This window comes from Meleagris gallopavo, chromosome 3 (assembly GCF_905368555.1).
Source record: "Meleagris gallopavo chromosome 3, MGAL_WU_HG_1.1, whole genome shotgun sequence".
Taxonomy (NCBI): domain Eukaryota; kingdom Metazoa; phylum Chordata; class Aves; order Galliformes; family Phasianidae; genus Meleagris; species Meleagris gallopavo.
The window spans coordinates 60149463-60167165 of NC_139406.1; the positions used below are offsets into that span (position 1 = coordinate 60149463).

The 17703-nt window shown below is 38.6% G+C and overlaps 1 long non-coding RNA gene across 5 annotated transcripts; it reads left to right on the forward strand.

The window, feature by feature from the left end:
• The first annotated feature begins 54 nt into the window (after window positions 1-54).
• Window positions 55-17184, forward strand: LOC104910356 (uncharacterized). 5 transcript variants are annotated; one of them, XR_014882552.1, is made up of 8 exons: window positions 55-120; window positions 1825-1898; window positions 3092-3162; window positions 4624-4670; window positions 5521-5678; window positions 8471-8600; window positions 11322-11425; window positions 11595-13939. It is a non-coding gene; the product is annotated as an uncharacterized LOC104910356 (long non-coding RNA). The 5 variants fall into 5 exon arrangements; XR_792997.4 differs by lacking the exon at window positions 55-120 and adding an exon at window positions 1441-1588; XR_014882551.1 differs by lacking the exon at window positions 55-120 and adding an exon at window positions 15872-17184 and having other exon boundaries at window positions 1752-1898; window positions 11595-11733.
• The last annotated feature ends 519 nt before the right edge of the window (window positions 17185-17703 follow it).

Here is a 17703-nt window from a genome sequence, read left to right on the forward strand (position 1 = left end):
AGGCACCTATCCCCATACGTTACAGAAGTCATGGGATCTGACCCTTCCGGGTGGGGCGGTCTCTTACTGCCTGGCAGTGGGTGCTGGAGGGTGCTTTCCTGGCCGTTCCAAGCTTTTCAGGTTTGAATCGGTATCGGGAACTCTCTCTCTCTCTCTCTCTCCAGAATAGTATTATATAGGGCGCGGTAAGCACAAGCCAAACCCCAAATAAGTTGTACCTCCTTAGAGTTATGTAAGCCGCGCTGTCCCTGACTCAAATACTGACTTAGTTTCTCAGGATCCCACAGATGTTCAAGTGTAAAATCCCATGACACTGCGGGTCCCCTTGCTTTTAAGATCTTTCCTAAACCTCTCCATATTCCCTGCCAGTCAGCACTCTCTGGTTCTGGAGGAGACTCCTTCCCTTTGTAAAGGAATATAATCACAATCCAGGAAAGCAATAGCGCGCCCATGAGTATTAATTCAGAATTCGAAAACCGTCTGACAAACCGATAAGGAAGCCTGGAGACTGGTCTGAACGTTGTGCTGTTTGTAAAATTAGCCATTCCATCTGGGATGTGAATGTCAAAATTCAGACCATACCACATTGCATACAGGTACCATGCAGGTGTCTCCGTCAATGCCCTTAAGTAGTTATATATGAACATAATTCCACAACAAGTAATTATGGCCTTGACAATTTGCCAATAGGTTGAGAGTAACATGACGGTTTGTAAGCCTTTACTCAACACCCCCACAATGAAAAGTGGGTTCATTGCTGGTGTCTATTAAAACAGGGGTTAATGAATTGAAACTGACAAGAAGAAGGAGGAAAAAGGCAAAAAAAAAAAAAAGAAAAAGGCACTACCCAGACTGAGCAGTGCTCAAAGTTTACAAATATCCCAGAACACTGGCAGCACGCCTAGTCTTTCAAGGTCAAGTTTTCCAGCACAGAAACCTAAACTACTGATAATGCTCCCTAACGAAGCTCTCTAAGAGCAGAGAGAGAGATTCGTTCTAAAAGCTAAGAAATAGAACTATGCCCGCATTCTCCACCAAAATCTGTCACGGAGTTAACGAGATCAATCTACACCCGTGACAGGGGGGCGGTAGGCCCCTGCCCTCCCCTTCCCAGCCCACAAAATGGGAAGGAAGGGAGGAAAACAAAAAAAAACAGCGGCAACAATCTATGGAGGAAAACTTATTTTACTAATTATGATATCGGAATGCAAGATAACACAATATAATACAATCTGATTGAAATTGAGACTAATAAATCAAATAAAACAGGAGAGAGAGAGAGAGGGAGAGTTCCCGATACCGATTCAAACCTGAAAAGCTTGGAACGGCCAGGAAAGCACCCTCCAGCACCCACTGCCAGGCAGTAAGAGACCGCCCCACCCGGAAGGGTCAGATCCCATGACTTCTGTAACGTATGGGGATAGGTGCCTGGAATTGGAGCATTAACACTTTAACTCCCAGTATACTACATGATGTATTGATGCGGAATACTGAGAACCAAACCAAAACAAAAAAAAATATATAAAACCATGACACACTATTTTCCATGACAGCTAATACTCCAGCAAGAAACATGAGGCTTCAAATGGTAGGAAAGGAAAAAGATTTGATCTTAGGAGAAAAAAAAACAACAGCACAAAGATAACAAGCCACAATGGAATCAATATTATTGTATTGAGAGGTTTTAAAGAATGAACTAGCTAAACACTGACTTGCTAACACTGACGCGCTCCATGGCTTTGACGTAGATGGTCATGCTGGAGGGCAGGGCACTGACTGCTCGCCCATTTGAACTTTCTGTCACTCTTGTTTTCTATGATTCAGATGTGATGGGGAATTTAACCCAAGACTGGAAGATAAGGTGAAATGGAAAACTGGAGATGATCAGATGCTCGAAGGTAACAGTCCATCAGCGCTTTCCTACCCAATGCTCCCCCCTCTATCACTGCTCACCTCTTATTCACCTTCCCGCTTCTTTCACCCGCAGTCTCTCATTTTCAGATGCTCTGCTCGCTGGCTTGCACCTCCAGCTTGATCTGGAGCAGCTGACATCCAGCACTCGGAGTTTGTGACGAGATTGGCTTAAATGGAGTCACTTCTCTAGCGATGAAACCGAGAGCAGATTTTTCAGCCCCTTCTCTCTCACACCCTCTTTTTCTCACCACTCATCCCCCTCCTGCTTTAGGGTGCTTTAATGTGATGAGGTGCTAGATACAGTCAGCCGAAGCTGCTGTTTTAGACTGGTTAGTGAGAGCGAGCTAACACATGTGTGCTGTGTATACATATTTTATTATTACCTTTCTAGCACATTCGGGTCTGTCAAAGGAAGTATGGCTTTATTTTGCAGTTTTCTGATATATTTAATGTTTTACACTTCAGGAATGCTTTATAAGTAGGGCATAAGTTGTGGGAGCAATGGAATTCAAATCAGATATACAGTCTAACTCCAAGTCCCCTATTAACTTTTTCATCTCCCTGCAGAAGTTGTTTCTGTCCATATTTTTATTTCAGCTGGGCTGAGTGGGAGAAAGAACTCTAAGGGAGGTCTTAGCAGATGGTTGTCACAAACTGCATACGGCAATTGAGAATTAGTGTGCAAGCATATGCAACCTGGTACAGTATGAAACATTCCAGCATATGAACATTGAAGTAAATCAAGCCTGGACAGGTTTTTTCATTATTATTATGAAAATTAGAACTTAGCTTTTCTTTTCTTTTGAACATACGGATCTCTGGGTTTTGCAACATATGAAGCAAATCCTGGACTTAAGCGTAACTCCTCAGAAATAGAAGTAGTTAAACTTAGTATGGATTTAGTTCACTACATTTAATGAAAAAATAAAACATGCACAAATGCAAATAATCATTGTATATATATGTACATGTGTATCTGTGAAGCACCTAATTTTATCCTTGTAGTTCCTCTTGTTCAACACGTTCTCTGAATAATCTGTGAAAGAAACCTACTGATGAAAAGGAGAAGAAACGTGGTTTCAAGAATAATAATGTGGATACATACATTGATTTTGTTGTTGTTGCTGGATATATATATATATTAATAATATTTTGTTTTTTTTCTTTTTATTTTTAGAGAAGGAGAACCTTTTCTAGAAATACCATCTGGAACTGGAAAATATCAAGTGGAGGAGCAACCATCCCTTTGTAGGTCACGCTTTGAACAAGCAGGAGGAAGGATTCTGGGACTCTGCCTTGAGATGTGGCAATGTTTGAGCAGGTCCTTCCCTGAACAGCGGTTCAGGGAGCATCTGTTCCCCTGTGCCCTGGTTCCAAGCTGCAGGATTGACCCTGCTCTGGGCTGGTTTCACCCACCTCCCCTCAGATCCCTCCCCACCATCCTCTCTGAGCTTGGGGTGTGGAGAGGGGGGAACAGTGAAAGGATTTGGGGGCAGCTTTTACTGTGAGGGAGCCTCCTGGAATCTATGCCTCAGTTCTTCCTTAACCTTCCTGGTTGCCCTTCTCACTAAGTTATGGTAGAAAACTAGAGCTGAAATGGAGAAAGTGGAAAGAATGCAAATACTGGCACACAAGGAAACAGTGAATTACATATTGGTCGACCAAAACACAAATCAACTCAAAACTACAGGAGTCCATCAACATGCACATAAATCATTTATAACGATAATCCAAGGCTAGGTCCAAATCTCATTAAAGTATATGAATCCTTAATCTATTTTGGCAAAAAAGAGCCAATACACATTTTTTCTTTTTATCATAAATTACAGTTCTGTGGCACTGTGCAAATATTACCAAGCTGTAAGACAGCTGTGCTCCATTAAAATGTGTAATGGTCGCTGATTTCTTACAGCACATGGTCATCAGGCTGAATCTACAGCCAGTAATTAGGAAGATGAAATGTTTAATTGTGCCTTAATTTTGATAAAATTTATCTGTCACACATCCCGTAGTCAAGCAGTATGCTCACAAATCAATGTCATCAGGCCTGAGCAGGAACTGAAGCACCACACTCTTATTCCTGACAGATATATTTGAATATCAAACTGGATAAGCCACCAGACTAACAAAACAAGCAAAACTTTCCTGATGAGCATGGCTCCTGAGACTTGTCTTGCTGCCAGTGCAATAGGACACAGAGGTCAAAGTCAAAGGCGGGTAGCAGTCTTTCACCTCTCACTCTGCAAATTCCTACAGCGTAGTAGTAAGCATAAAGAAGAAATGACAAAAAACTTCTGACTTCTTGAGGGTGGAGGAGTTGGGGCAGGCAGTGGTTTTCATTCCTTTCTGTCCCTTCCCTTACTTGTTCTCCAGCTGAAAAACCATGTGAGGCACAGACAGCGTCCATTGTGTAGAAGAGATGCAATCACTCACTTCCCTGCTGGCAGTACAGCAGTGCACATTACAGCAACCAGTCATGTGCAGATTATTACCACACATATGCATTATTATTTCTTTTTTTCTTTTTTTTCTTTTTTCCTTTTTTTCTTTTTTTTTCCCTCACTAGAGTACACAAAATGGTAGGGCTCTGCCTTAGTAATGCCGTGATCCACTTTTAAAAATGCATGCTTTGCTTTTAATACATTCAAATATTGGGCCCATTTTTTCATGAATGATTTTTTTCTTTCTTTCTCATTCGCTTTGTATCAGTCTAACAGGAACAGTTACCAGGACAGACTGACTGCTTCACCATGATGGTAGGCAGAGTGGCTGCTACTCAATAATGCTTCTTAATTGTTTTCAAAGTACCTTTGTTGATATTGTCCATCTGTTCTACTGAAGACACTGTAGCATCTCAGCTACAAGGCCAAACACAGCAATGCAGGATGACTAAACATAAGCCTTCCCCTACTTGTGCAAAATAACAGCGCTCATAACTTCAGATATTCTAACTGATCCAGAAGCAAATATGTGGCCTAGACAAAATAGAGAAAGGCAGGATAAAACTGGTTCTCCTAGGGGTCACAGTCCAACTGAGACTACACAGGGTCCTTGGTGACATCAGTGAAGGTAGTAGTTATAATCTCCCTGATCTGGTGTAAAGGCACACCTAGTAGTCCCAAGCAACAGATTGTTTTTGGATCAGAACTTACTGTTCTTACAGTGCGTTCATTAGACCAAACCTCCTAGTACTGGCAATGAGGTTTCCGTTTTGCACCTAGTGAAGGATCAGTCTGGTTATGTCCCATTTTTTGTTCTGCTAAATTAGATCCCCATACATAAGACCATATATTCTGCACATAAATGTAAAGAGAAATTTTATTGAAAAGGCAGCAAAAAGGCAGTTTTGGCAGCACCTGCAATTCTCACATTTCTGATAGCCAATTCAGAGAAGCAAATGCTTTGGACTATATTCAGTCTGCTTTCAAGCCAGGGGGATTGTGTACACTGGATTGCTTACTCATTTTGGCTACCAAAGAATCAGGTGTCCATCCTAATCCTGTTTAATATGAAAACAGATTTTAATAACCCTTCCCATGAGGTCCTGTTAACCTGCTTGCTTATTATATTATTATATTTTCTGTTTTCTTATGGTTCCTACTCCAGATCCCAGAAGATTCTCTGGAATTATTGCTCAAAGGTTGCTGCTGAGGTTGTCCCATGAAACCCTGCTCTCCCCATCTGCTTAACCTTCACATGACCTCCATCTTCAGTAATTCAAATAGCTGAGGGACTAGAAAGACAACACCTCTGCAATAGAAGTTGTAAGTCATCATATGAATATGCTTGTGTCTTGGTTGTAACAACTTTGTTGTTGTTTTTCTGCTGTGAATATACAATGTGTATTTCTTATCTAAGAATGGATATCATCTCAACCTTAATCTGAAGCATGCAATATATCTGAAAAATTATTTGACTTCCATTCTACATTTTATTTATTCTTTTCTTGATTTTCATCCACAATCATTAACCAGCTTTAGCAAATGTTGGAGGATTGCAGACCTAGACTCTGTTTTCTTCAACAAGGTCTCATGTAATATTTTGATTTAACTACTGAATAGAATATTAGATTGGATTTGCAATCTAGTTAGCTAAATTAATTAGTTAAATTTCTTGAAAATCAATGGACTGTTGTTAACAGGTCAGTTGCTGTTTTTTGAATTTTTTATCTTTTTCATTTACAAGTATGAATACTAATTGTACCTATCAGAGACTATCATCAAGATGTTCAACATTACATTTCCATAATGTACTGTAAACTGGAGTACACATTAAAATAAGAACAGAAAATGGAGTTAGTGAGTATTTTCACTTGACTTCCAGTAGCACAGCTCTAGCACTGTGCCATGGCTTGCACACACGGACAATGGATTTGACGATATTAACTTCATCACCCTAAAAGACTGAAAACCCTCTGCCCAGAGAGGATTTTTATTGTTGTATCACTTGCTGTGAGCAGAAGGAATTTACATATCTATCTGTTATTTATGATTTCTTTTGAGGTTATTTCTTGTGCAGCATTGACGTAGGAGAACCTGCTCACCTTCCCACATTCTTTTTCAGTGAGATGATGTTTGTAACGTACACAGTGATGCAATGTAAAAAGAATAACTATGTTTTACGCTCAACTGTCACATTTTGTGTTTCTCGGGAATCTGTGCATTAAATCTGCTTGCATCAAGTAGAAAGATCTACCATTTTTATTAATCTGTATAAACAGTGAAACTTCAAAGTCTTGCAAAAAGAAAAAAAAGTCTTAAGGCCATCTGATAATGTTATTTTCATCACCTTGCAGTTCTGTCTGCAAAAACAACAATACTCAAGGTATACAGTCAAGCTAAGCTCACTAGCTCCTTCTACTCTAGATAAAAACATGAGTACATAATTGCTGAATTTGTGCCTCTAGCCTGTTCAGAAATTTTGACATAAACAACATGAAAACAGTTGATTGATGTCAGAATGGTCAGACAGATAGGCAGGACTTTTAACAATGGAGAAAATTGTGAGCTCAGCCATTCTGTCTCCTTTGATTTTATAATTACTGTTATGCATCATTGTGATACACCCTTCCACCCCTCGTGACAAACCGTGCTTAACAAACATCAGTTTGGACTAAATGTGGGATCTTCAATTTTAAGTGCCGTATCGGAAGGCAGGATATATTTCATCACAGCTTTCGTTTCATCAGCCCCTTCTGAGATGTTCTCACTCCCCTTCATTCTTTCTTATATTTCACAACATTTCTGCTGGCTATAATAAGAAGGATTCTTCAATCATTTTTTCAGCTTTGTTCAGTTTGGTTTCTCTTCTTCAATGTTAATGAGATTACAAATTTTAACAGTGATTATGACAGTGTTAACAGCCTGTAATCTGTCAAATCCCTCTGAAGTCTGTTTTAACTAAGGTTTTTTATATTTCTATATTTACTTTGTCAATTGTATCGATTTAATGCCTGCTTGTATCTTGCAAACAAAATCTTTTTATTATCAATCCAAATTTCGAGATCTTTGGGGCAGTCAAGCAAAAAGTTATAAATTCGTCCTAAGGTAATCAAATATGCAGATAACACTGCTCTTAGAGTAAGTCTTATCAGATAACAGTCCTAAATTCTCTTTTCTTGTTCATTTGCTAGCTTGTTTTTTCCCCCAGACAATCTACAACAGAGGGCTTTATTGGCATTATTTTCGACTCAGCATATACAAAGTCAGTTTCTTAATTGAACTTCTAGATCTACCTAAATAATCTGTAGCTGTTACCTCAGTGTAACATGATAACACACAAGCAGTCTCACTACTTTAACTATCTAATTCTCTGAGAAGTGACAAAGATTATTTTATATTAATTTACATTGCAATAACTATCAGCACTGAATAATGAAAAACATCTGCCTACATTAGACAGCTCACAGCCTGGACTTCTGAAGTGATGAAACAAATGATGAAGTGAGATAAATAGATCTGTGTAAGTGAGGGATAAAGCAGGAGGGAATGGAAAAAATAAAAATGTTTTGCCCTGTAAAAAATAGGCTATTCTCCCTCTGCTTAGTCCTTGTCAACTGGCATCCTTCTGCTGACACCATTAAAAACTAATTGTAAATATGAACATACAGGAGTATAACAGCAGATTCCAGGATTTAGGCAGAAGCATTTACCTAAGCATAGTGAGTGTCAATAAGGCAGTAATTATGTTCTCTATTAAAATCTATGATGTATTTGAGATGCATTGTTTCAAACCAACATTCTGGTTATCCTTCTGAACTCCAAACTGTAAATTCCTTCTGATATTACAGATCTTACATTTAAGATATAAGATCTTAAATCTGATCTTATAATTATAATTTTGATTTTTCTACAATACAATTAAGGTCAAATTTAACTCTTTAAACTATGTCTGCACAACATTATATTACAGTTTCATTTTGCACTGGGAACAATAGACGTGAAATTCATCAAATACAGACTTGAATACATCAGACCGAACAGAGCTGGCTTGGGTTGATTTGTGCCCGTTAATCTTGCTTGCCTATTATGTCTCTTCCCTCTTTCTTTTCCTCCAGCCATACAACTGGCAGAATATGAGAACACTGTCATTCCCATGTGGAGCTCCTACAACGTCAACGTGATGCCAGTGGACATAGCAAGCTGCCTTAAATACCAACTGCAGAAACACCATAGCACTATTAGCTGGTAAAGTTAAGAATTAATGCTCATCTAGTTTTTGTGTTTGTAAAGGGAAAAGTAAGATGCTACACTGTCCTCATTGATTTTCACATGTTAAAAACCTGCAAATTAATAAACAGTAACATTCTACAAACCTACATTTCATTTGGTACTAACTGAGCCAAAAAAGTCATTAGAATTCACTGAACATGCTAAAGATTCTGACAAATTCTTCAAATGATCACCTGAGAAATAATAAATATCACAGCAAATATCACAGTGATTCTGCAGAGCAGTGCATTATTTTGCTGAAATATCAGTGGAAGGAAAACTTGGAAGCTTTAGCCCTCATCTTCTGGAGGTCTTTTAAGACAGTTTTTTCTGTAAGACCTCAAAAAGTCAGGAAGTCACTAGAATGAGGATTAAATGCAAAGATGTGGATGCAAAAGGAGGAAAGCACATTTTAAAATTATTTAGAAGGAAAAGAAGGTGATGTTTGCATTAATCTATTTATTCATTCTACAGTAGCTTTTTAATGTTTTCCTCATCCATATTCTTTGTTTTTTGCTTTAGATACAATACTGCTATTAAGCTAATACTTGAAAAATACTACTTATAATTAGCCTCCTCTTTTTGTCTATGAATTTTTTACTTACCTAATCAGGGAGAAGGAATAATGCAATGTAATTAGAAAACCGTGACACCCCCAAAGAGGGAGAAAGTATTTCCAATAATTTGCATTTACACAAATAACTTTTGCTTTATACTGTATCAGCAAGCAGCATTTCATGTGCTGAACAAATCCTGAAAACAACAACTGTTCAGAGCAAGACCCTTAAGAAAAAAGAGGTGAAGTTGAATATATTTTCAATATAAACAGTTTATCTATCTCTATTTAGGATTTATTTCTTAGCACCCTGGTTTAGAAAGCTATAAGCCAATATTTGGTTGTATTCCAACAACATCCCACATCCCCCAGGCAGATGACTTTACATTTTAATGAATTAATATATTTTAAAACAAAAGCCCCACATGATCCTATAAAAATCTCTGTCAAACAAGAAGCCCTTATTCCTACTGCAGTGTTTGTAGTCCTGCAGAGGAAGGTGAAGAGAAAACTATTTTTAAAGAACACACTTCAGGATTTTCTGGATTATCAGGACCTGGCACAAACCCAAATATCTGAAAGCTGCTTCCTTAGAAAAATGGGCTCCTTAGTATGACAGCGGGAACAAAGCCTCATCTCCAGCCTGCGTAACTTTGTGTCCATCTGGACGGTGGCCACAGCGGTGAGTGACAGGCCTTAATGGAGGAGTGGGTGCAACCTAAGGTCCCCACTCGAGTGAGCTCATGGTAAGGCATCTTGGCAGAAAGGCTCCACTCGGGCCAGCCAATCTGCCTCTCCGCAGTTGTATGGGCTCCATACCATAACACCACAAGCTGCCACACCATCACCTTCACTGCTCTTCCATGGAAACGCGTGCCTGAGCCCTGCCATGCCTCTGCTCTGGAGCTTTACCCTGATCATACAGTGCTGACTGGATTTGTCCTAGAAAAGGACAAAAATCTTCAGACCTGTTGGACTGTTTGTTGTGAGCTCTAAGGACTGAAAATAAGCAGTTAAATACAGACATCGTGGAAGCTCCTCCATGGTATCTATAATGCAATATTTAATTCATACCGTATCATAAGACAGCATCTAAATTTGTAAGCTGCTATGCCAACGCTCCATTTCCCTACCCAGCAGTGTTCTGGGAACTTGTACGTCTCTACCATATAAATCCAGCACTGCTATCAGGGTGCACTGTTAGCCTCATCACACACGCAGTAACTGGCTTTTGTTTGAGCTACTTGGACCAGAAAAAAACTTCTCCTGCGCTGACCCTGGACGCCAGCCATATTGAAGAATGAAGGGTTGTTGGCCTGCAGTGCCAACATACTCCACCTTCACGGGGAGGCCGTGCCCCTCACGCTCCAGCAATGCCAGACGGCACTTGGATGAGGCGGGCTGGGTCTGGCAGGTGGCAGCACAGGAGGTAGTAAGTGAGAGCAGCACAGCATAACTAGCTGTAGCGTAGCCGCAGAATAATATCCTCGCGTCCTCAAAACTGTAGGAGTGTTTTTGACTTTGTCTGCTTCCAATACCTGACAAATATAAGATCATGGCTTCTGGCAAAAAAAAAAAAAAAGGCAAATTGGTATCCATGCCAATAAGGCTGCCACTGATGGGAGGAGGTGTCACGCACCCTCTCCCAACAGGTGGACCATTGACTTCAAGATGGCATCAACTCCTTTCTACTTTACACCACAGAGAGATACTTTGTCAGACAAATCTTCCTTTTTTTTTGTAATGGGAAGACCAGTGTGATATGTTAAGTCCTGCGCTGGTTTTGCTGCTTTAACAATTTAAGGTAAAGGACTCTTTATTCCTAAGATACATTGATTCTAAGAATTGTAGAGCTGGAGAAATGAGTGAGCAAAAATTACAGTGTGAGAGCAAAGGCAGTTGAGCCTATAAGCACTGAGCCCAAACACAGCCAGAGAACTTCACTGCGCAATAAAAACCTATGAATAATTAATTTCAGTAGCTGAAATGAAGATTGGTTTTTGAAAAGCTGTTTTTGGTACCAAAAATAGAAATACTGTGGTCTAAAAATGTCATAGTGAACACATTTTACCAAAATCACCAAACCCCTGTTTCTAACAGTGAGTACTTCAGTGTCTTTTTTTTTTTTTTCCAATGGCCAGAAAATTCTTGACTCTACCAGCTAGTTCAAGAGCAAGTCTGAAGCAGGGGTTTGCACTGTGCAGGCTGTATCTATCCCATAGGCAACTGCGACTGTGGCTCATAGGTAAGTGTTCCAGAAGGTGAGATTAAGCAAATGGCTCTAAACTTCAGTGACACATACTGTTCTTTTGGCTGCATGCCTAAAAGCAAAGAGTTTGTGTGTGTGTGTTTAAAAAAAGGTTGCAAATTCATCTAATTATGTTGATATTTACATTCTTTCTGTGTTTTACAAGTCTTCCAGATGAATTTGGCTATTCACTTGGCTAAGCAATTTGGCCAACACAATTGTGAGATGTTGAAGAGCAAGCAACATGGTCAGAAATGTGCAAGTGAAATAATACCACAACAAGTGACACCTCCTGTTTACATCAGGTAACAGAGAAGAGCATCGGTCAGTGGGGACTGCTGGGCACCCCACGTAATCTCATTGACCAAAATGAGTGGTCTAAGGGCTCTTTCATCCTGTAATTTGGCAACTAGAGCAAAGAAAATGGCACTGAATGGAAAAGCCAATTTCTGGTTTTCTTGATGCGAAGAGTTCTCCCAGAAAGTCTGGTCCAAGCACAACAACAATCACAAATATGCCAGTGAATGCTCTGCTGGGGAGTTTGCCCAAAAAACATTATAAGGCCCAGATGAACATCATCCAGAGAAATTCTGTTTTGTTCTAAAAAATGTTAGTGAAACAAAGACTGGCTATTGTTTTCATCATTGTGCTGCTCATCTATTCTGCTTTCACTTGCAAGCTTCCACTGGTATCAACTGTTTTTGTTTGTTTGTTTGTTTGTTTGTTTGTTGCATTTGAGTGTACCATATTATTCTTTCCTTTCATAGTCCTGAAACATTCAACAAACAAGAAAGCATGAGGAAGTATTTTTCTCTTTGAGGAAGCAACAGAGAACAAAAGAGGGATAAAGAAAAAAAAAAAAAGACAAAAATCAATTTGACCATCATTTTGGAATATCACTCAAATGTGAACAGAGTAGAAGAAAAGGTTAAAGCCCATAGCAGTTAGAGATCTAGTGTGCAGCTCTAGGCAGACTTTTGTATGCTTCTTGTACTTTACACTTCTGCTTCTGAATCCTTCTGCTGGTAAGTATATATTATTATCAACTTCTGTGTTACCATGGAGAAAAGGAGACACAGTGAAAGAACAAACATGAAAAAACAATGATACTGAAGAGAAACAAAAATCACTGGTTATAGGAAAAGACAGAATCTACCTGTAAAGATACAACAACAACAACAACAACAAAAGAAAAGAAGAAAAAAAAAAAAGGGAGGAAGAAAAAAGAAGACTATTTTTAGTGGATAATTGGCACTGGAGGATATTTTCAAAGTGGTAGAAAAAATATTTTCACACTGGGAGAAAGGCATTTCTGAAGAAATTCACAACAGCTATGTAATTGTGGCTTTGGCTAAACCACGTTTCTGTTCTGGAGAAAGACTCTAAAAAAGCATACAATATTCCTCTGGAACTTTTGCCTACAAGAAATGTAAACCAAACTTCTTCAGTTCCTCAGTAAGAAGACACAAGAATTTATTGTTATTTTAAAAATAAGCACTGTGTTCAGTTTTGGGCCCCTCACTACAAGAAAGACATTGAGGCTCTGGAGCATGTCCAGAGAAGAGTAACAGAGCTGTGAAGGGTCTGGAGCACAAACCTTATGAGGAGTGGCTGGGGGAATTGGAGTTGTTTAGTCTGGAGAACAGGAGACTCAGGGGAGATCCTGTGCTCTACAACTATCTGAAATGAGATTGTGGTGAGGTGGGAGTTGGCCTCCTCCTATGTATCTAGTGATGAAAGGAAATGGCCTCAAGTTGCACCAGGGAGGTTCAGGTTGAATTTTAGGAAAAATTTATTCTCCAAAAGAGTGGTGAAGTGCTGGAACAGGCAGTCCAGGGAGGTGGTTGACTCACTGTCCCTGGAGGTATTCAAGAAATGTTTAGAGTGGGTAAATATTGGTGGTAGGTGAATAGTTTGACTAGATGATCTCGGAGGTCTTTCCCAAAGATCCCCCCAATCTTGGGGATTCTATATTTCTTAAATGTCTTTTTTGTAAATATAACCTCAGATGTGAAAAAAAAAATTAAAAAAATTAAAAAAATCAGACAGTATTCTTTCTGGATTGGGTATTACCACAAACAGCCAAAGGTCTGAAAGGCACAATCAGTTTTCATTTACCTTTGTGAAGTCTCGCGAAATTGAGATAATCTAGAATACAAGATTCAGGCAAGAAATCACTTAGTACTAATACCTGTGTTAACATTTCATTGAGTATGAAAAGAAACAGGAATCAAAATGCACTCTTCTTTTTCCTAAAATACCTGTGATTCTAAATCCAAAGTAGGCAAAGATTTGATAAAAATTGTGGTCCACAATCTAGAATGAAATCAAACTTTATGGTTTAATGATGTTTTTGACTCAGAAGTCTCTTTACTTCCCAGAGGCATCATGACTTGTCAGCGTATTTACAAGTGTTGTCAGGTACTTGTATTTGCCACAGATTTTGTACCAATAGCATCTTCTGTTTAAATCTGGTTTTGGTATAATAAATATTTTATTGGGAAATAAGTACATTTGAGTCGAACATTTTACTAAGGATGGGCTTGATGAGTGTACATTGATTGTCATGCCACACATTGGAGCTGATGGATCTGGTCTGGTATTTGTTGAAGCACTACATTCATCGGGCGATGAAGCCCTGCAATAAAGAGAAACTAATGGAAGCAATTAGGAAAGAACACCTGTCGGTGCAAGACTGCAACCTCTACATTGACCACAGCCAGAAATTGCTCCCAATTGTTATTCACAACAATGGAAGGCCTCTGGACTGTGAATGCAGGCAATGATAGACTGCAATAAAATTTGAAAATGAGTTTTCACACTGTCCAATAAAATTCTATGACTATGTCAATCTGTGTTGACACAAACCAACACAGAGATAAAAAATTAAATGATGTAACAAAGGTACTAATCGCTATTGTTGTTGAAAAGTATCCTTGCACTTCTGAAAGACCTGGGTTTAAATTTTCCATAGGTCACAAATGGTCTTGAGACTTTTCGGTTCATCCTAATCTCTTCTGGAATCTCTCTTATCAGGCAGTTTAGGTCAGTTAGTGTTCTTCACTTAAGATCCAGGAATGTAACACCCAAGTTATTTCTAAGTCAGCAACAGCAACACATTCACAAGAGAAATGCTTGTCTGTACTGCAAGGTTTTAGCTTTCATAAGACATTTTTCTAACACTCTATTTTACTTTTTATCTCTATTGTAGGCAGAAACTATCCACAAAAAGAGAAACTTTTGACCTTAAGGGTTTAGAGGGACTGTTAGAAAGAGATATTCAGGTAAAGTGCATGCTTTCCTTCCAATTAGAAAGGAAGCTTTACTTTCATAGAATCATAGAATCATAGAATGGTTTGGGCTGGAAGGAACCTTTAAGATCATCTAGTTTCAACCCCCTGCTATAGGCAGGGACACCTCCCTCTAGATCAGGTTGCTCAAAGCCCCATCCAGCCTGGGCTTGAATGCCTCCAGGGTGAGGGCATCCACAACCTCACTGGGCAACCTGTTCCAGTGTCTCACCACCCTCACAGTAAAGAATTTCTTCCTCGTATCTAGTTTAAATCTATCTCCTTTCTGTTTAAAACCATTTCCCCTCTTTCTCCTCCGAGCTGCTCTCAAGCCACTTTCTTCCTCTTGCTCAGCAAAGCAGTAAATATTCAACATGCAGTTGAAAATAGAGAAGGAGGAAGTGATATGGGGAGAGAAGAAAGAGATCCTAAGAGGAGTCCATTTGGAATGACACACAAAAACTAAGCACACTGTAATGTATGTGATCCGTGAAAGACCTCTGAATGGCAAATCTTCACATCTGTCTAACGGCTACAGTGTCAGATATGTAGGACTAGGACAAGATCTCCAGTAGAAATCTGAGAAGTCATTCAAACTTTTATTTTGAAAGAGTTGCCACCAAAAAAACTCATGGAAAAATAATCCTCCCAGTTTATAGTTGCTTGACCTTTTTTTTTTATTTGTCATTTATTAATAAAATGTGTATTCCACAATCGTTCTGGAGTACAATTTCCTTTCCCTTAAATATACTACTTCTCACTACTGCAATGTAACTCAGTAAGACTACTCGATGTCTTTTAAAAAGCCCTGCCACAATGCAAAGGTTTAATCAATAGACTTAATTTTATTCTGTAATGATGAGTTGATTTTTTTCAGGGCCTAATATTCTGCTCTGTACAGATAATAGGTCTCAGTACTTTTTGGTGCAACTGTTTACATACAATCAGACATAAATTTGTACATAGAAATTGATTAATTAGAAATCCATTAAAGAAATATAAATTGCCAGTCATTAAAATCAAAACAGCACTCTTTTTGCCTGAATAGAATCTGCCACCCATAATTCTAGTGTTCTTTTTTGAGGGCAAATAATTACTACTGCATTTCAGTCTCTCTCTTTCTTTTTCCACTTTCTCTACTTTTTTTTTTCAGGAATCAGACTCAGAAAAATTGCTGCAGACGTGTCCACTGTGTGAGATATTCCACAGGACTTTCCAATTAAGAAGACTACTTTGGAGAATAACTTTTAGTCATTACATAGGAAGCATCAGAAAGACCTCTCAGGACAGTTCTTTCTACATTATTTATTCAAAAGTTAATGGTGATTTGTAGCAGGAACAGGAAGATGATCCACATGCTCTTTATTCCCAGTTCCAACCAGTCAAAACTGTGTTCATAAAAGCTAATGCCTATCTGATACTTCGGCATATTTGACACACAGTAATACAACATTTTATTTTAATCATCTGAAATAATCTCATTAAACAGGAAAATAAATGGTTCCTTGGAAGAAAAATTTTTAAGATTTCAAAAAACAGATTTACTCTCGGATCTATAACATGAATACAAGATTTCTATGAGTACCTGGATGAATACCTTTCATCTGCATGATTTTTCAAGAAGTTAACAGGAAAAGTGAGAAATAGTAGATGGGAGATGAATGTGTTCCCTTCCTTCTGCAGATGTAATAAATTTCTGGGTATTTTGAGAGATAAGACAAGTGCGCAAACAGCTGAGCATGAGTCATCAGCGCAACCACCCAACAGCAAAAGTCAACCACATATAGCTTTGTTGCTTGGTCTAGAGAATAGAAATTAGAAGTGCAGAGGGACAACACAAGAGCCACAGGCAAGTTGCAGCAAATCAAAACAAAAAACTCATTGTGTTTTTTTTTCCAGAGAAGAAGCTCTATCACACTCTGGACACAGCCCCGTAGTGAGACGATTATGAGCATACATGTCTAATGATGAACACTTCTGGGATTCATTTTTTTTATGTGAACGGTGTCTGATCACAGATAATGGCATTCATTTTTAATGATAATTTCACTAAATGGGCTGGTTTTACCTTCTTTCTATTTTCCTTTGGGGAGATTCCTCTCATCAACAAGCAAGCATGCAAAAAATATGAACTGATACAAGACTACATAGGTGCTCTCTTTTTCATTGGTCAATAAACTTTTAAGAAATACTAACACCTTAGTACACCCTTAAAATGCAAAGAACAATTTCTATTATATGCAGTCGTTTTGTTTGAATCAGAAAAATAACTATTCCTCCTGAAGCTGTTCTCCAGCGTTGGCCCCATTCTGAAATATGCTTGCCTAGTTTGGGGACCTGGTTTCTTTGTCTAAAAATGTGCTAATGGCCAGCATGGATGGGCTTATTCATCTGGAGACTGTTGAATGTCATCTGAAAGCTTTCTTTTTTTATCTTTGACTTAATAAATTTAACAGTGAACAAAAATGAATACTTTCCTTTTAGGATCACAGTTTGGCAGGCTTACTCACACTGAGTAGTTCTTTGTCGTCTGAGCAATTTCTTAATATGTAGAAACTCTCACTTTGTTCTTAACTGATCTCCACAGAAAAAGGTACAATGTTAGAGCTTGACATCAGTCAAGCAAATGTGGCAACGTAAAGCCCTCAAAGAAATAATTTAGAATGAAATTATTGTGATTATCTGTATGCACAGACATCTTTGTGAACAAAAACTGCTGGAAGGACTTCACCAGATTCTTGAGGAAATAAGCAAAGTGCTGAGATTTGATTTTCTTCATGTATTGAAGAAAGGTATTGGCATTTATAGAAGCATATATAACATACTAACTGATACAGAAGTTATGTTTAAACTCTTCTGTATTCGAGATAACACTTATCAAACTTTTATTTTACTCTTCTGCAAGTGAAAGGGAATTCCAGAAGAGCCACAGCTGTGGCTGTGAAAAAAGTGCTGAAAAATTCACCAAAAATAATTCTTAAGAGG